The sequence below is a fragment of the Monodon monoceros genome, unplaced genomic scaffold (assembly GCF_005190385.1).
Source record: "Monodon monoceros isolate NGI ecotype Baffin Bay Population unplaced genomic scaffold, NGI_Narwhal_1 Super_Scaffold_7, whole genome shotgun sequence".
Taxonomy (NCBI): domain Eukaryota; kingdom Metazoa; phylum Chordata; class Mammalia; order Artiodactyla; family Monodontidae; genus Monodon; species Monodon monoceros.
The window spans coordinates 47,958,279-47,962,005 of NW_021703784.1; positions in this window are offsets into that span (position 1 = coordinate 47,958,279).

Sequence of the window (3,727 nt, forward strand, 5' to 3'; positions counted from 1 at the left end):
GCAACTAGAGAAAGCCCGTGAGCAGCAACAAAGACCCAACGCAGCCAAAAATAAATAAATAAAATTTTTTAAAAAATTCAATTAAAAAAAAAAGAATTATATGGGCCAATAGTGATTAAGAGGCTAAGAAAAGCACACTGGTTTTGGCAAGGAGTCATTGATAATATTCAGGAGAGCAATTTTAATGAAATAGGCAAGATGTAAAAACCAGATTGCACGGGATTTCAAGGTAAGTGAGGGACTGACTATGAAGGAAGCTTCTCAAGTGAAACAGGTTTCAGAACACACTGAAGTGGGCATCTCAGCATTCCAGAGACTCAAAACCCTTTTAAGTAGGAAGCTTATGGTTACAATGAGTAAAATTGGCTAGTCCTCCATCTCTACCTCAATTTTTCCAAAGTGGGGTGATAGGTTGTTCCTCTAATCCCCTGTAAACCAGCTCTTTCCATCTAGTTCTAGAGGGAGTAGGACCAACTCCAGGACAAGAATTAAGTGGATTTTGGTAACCGTCTCTACTCTTTTCTGGCTATAGACCCTCTTACTTCCCAAGCATTCTTTCTTTCCCTTTGGTGCTCACCTCTAATCCCTCACTGGGGCACCCCATGGGTGCATTTTTGCTCTTACTCTTTAACTTGCTCTTCCCCACCTGCCCAACAAAGTGTTCATTATTTCAGAGAGCTGACCCCATATAGGAGTAGGAGGGCACTTCCTACTCCTACAGTAGAAGTTCAGGCCTTTTTTGACACTAGTCTGATTTTCCATTTCTACCTCCAGATTACCTCTTTAGTCAGCTAAACCTTTCCATTTGTAGACATGCTTAGATGCCTCCTTATATCTTCCTGAATGTTTTATATAAACCCCTCGAAGCATTCGTTAGATGTTAAATAGGCTGTAAAGAAAGACAGCCAGGAAAATATAACTAGAATCTAAAATTGTTTATTTTAGGTTAAACTATTCTGTGAGAATCTAAGTTTTTTTCTTTTTTTAATATTGAAATATAGTGAAATATATGTAAGTCTCAGGTGTACCACAGTGATCCACAATTTTTAAGGGCTATATTCCATTTATAGTTATTATAAAATATGGGCTAGATTCCCTGTGCTGTACAATATATCCTTGTAGCTTATTTATTTTCTACATAGTAGTTTGTACCTCTTGATCCCCTACTCCTATCTTGCCCCTCCCCCTTCACTCTGGTAACTGCTAGTTCTCTATATTTGTGAGTCGTTTTCTTTTTTGTTATATTCACTAGTTTATTTTTTACATTCCACATATAGTGATATCATACAGTACTTATTAAATTTTTAATGTATATAATAATTAGGTCCTTATTTTTCTCCCCAAAGCTTATTTTATTTTGAGCTGAATAACAAATTCCTTTGTAGTATTTAATGGAACCTAAAAGTTGGATGTTTAAAAATAGGTAAATTATGTTGAAATCAGAGAACATTGTAAATAGGGTATGAACAATGAAATTTGTAGATTTTAATACAATATTCCTTTTATTTCCTCTCACAAACTTCAACTCTTATTTCAAAAGACAGTATTCCAGGGACTTCCCTGGCGATCCAGTGGTTAAGACTGCGCGTTTCCACTGCAGGGGGCGTGAGTTCGATCCCTGGTCAGGGAACTAACATCCACATGCTGCACAGTGTGGCCAAACAAAACAAGACAATATTCCAGCTTCCCTGAGGCTTCCTTTAGCTTTCTTTGCTATACTCTTGTGTAGAATAATGGTTCTAGTTCCTAATGGTATGTGTTTACTACTTTTCCGTTTTTTTAGGGGGCTAAAATTAGGTGTTGCTGATTTCTAGGTCAGTTGTCAGATCTGGCCGTTTATTATAACAGAATTAACTATGGAGCTTTTTAAAATTGGGATGTAATTGACATAAAACATTAGCTTTGGTGTTTAAAAAGCTATGGAGCTTCTTAAATATTAGAGGTGTCTCTGAATGAGAATCTACTAAATAAGACTCTCGAGATAAGCAATCTCTTCTTAGCATTCACTGTGACTCTAATGCACAGCCAAATTGGGGGGCACACTTCTAAATCAATACCCAACATCTACATCAAACAAAAACTAGGAATTCTCAATTTCAACTGCAAATACCTATGAACATCTCAGAGAAATACTGTCCCTCCGCCATTACAACTAAGTCCTTTTGTGCTATTGATGGTATCTCCTTCTAGCTCTGAGACTGACTTATCAGTCATCTGTTTTCAATCTTTCTCCAACAAGTTCCTTTTAAAGCTAAGTGCTAACATCTCTGTTTGTTCAACTACAATTAAATCTCTCCAGTTAAATTTCAGAGATGAGCAGCTTTTATTATTTTGTCCCCTCTCACCCATACTCAACTCTTCTTCATTCAATAGGGGATACGTCTTAATTTTTCCGTATTTTGTAACTTTGTTGACTACCTATTTAAAAAAATTTTTTTCCCATTGCTGGTTTTATTTTACTTCTTTAATTGTGCTTATTTTTCACCTCCTCACCTATAAGTCTTTAAATGTTTCCCAAATACCCTTGGTACGCTTGTAGGTTTGAATGTTGCCTTCCTCTTGATTGTGACATACTTTTAATCATTTGGTAAAAGCTATGGATGGTCTTCCCCAAAAAAGGCACAACAGGAAGTTTTGCCTACATTTTTAGATTCAGACCCCAGCATTTCTTCCATATTGTTCATGTATATTCATATATTGGGGCATCACATAATGTGTTTCTCTCTCAAATTCAGTGGACACGTTTTCTCGACCTCTCTGTAGCATTTGCTAATCTCTTTAAATTTTTATTCACTTGATTCTTTAAAAACAAAGGCCAGGGCTTCCCTGGTGGCGCAGTGGTTGAGAGTCCGCCCACCGATGCAGGGGACACGGGTTCGTGCCCCGGTCCGGGAAGATCCCACATGCCACAGAGCGGCTGGGCCTGTGAGCCATGGCCGCTGAGCCTGCGCGTCCAGAGCCTGTGCTCCGCAACGGGAGAGGCCACAACAGTGAGAGGCCCGTGTACCGCAAAAAAAAAAAAAAAAAAAAAGCCAACCTTAGATGCATAAAGGATATCACCTCTGTTTAAAATTTCTAGTGGCTGCTGTGGTCATCAGTATAATACACAGTCCTCAGCATGACCAAGAAGACTCGTTCTATTCAACATTACTGGGTTTTAACCATATAAAAACACATGAAGTGTTTTCGAGCCTTCAATTTTGCTGCTTATTCTTCATAGATACCCTTGCCTCCTACCAGTGTGGACACCACTTCAATTTATCCTCCAAGACTCAAATACCACCACCTCTATAAAGTCTTCCTTAACCAACCTCCAGGTAGTCTGGTGTGCCTATTAGGGTATTTTTGTAAATTGCAGAAATATTATGGAATGAAATGAAGCAAAGCCAGGTTCTCATTCTTGTTTTACAATTTTATAAGTGAATGATTCAATTTCATCTGTAAACTGGGGATACCACCTACCATTTAGAATTATTTGTAAGTATCAGAGGAAATATATGTAATGAGTTTGCCAATGCCTACCATATAGTAAGTGCTCAACACATTTCATTGTTTTATATGCCTATCTCCTCCAACAGATGGCAGAAAACATTAATCTTGCATCTCAGAGTGCCTGGCTCATAGCAGGTGCCTCATTCATGTTTTCAAGAACAGAGTGATGAAAGATATAGGAAAAAGAAGTCACTTTCTAAAGGCACTTAAGAAATAAAAGAGATACAAAGTGGAG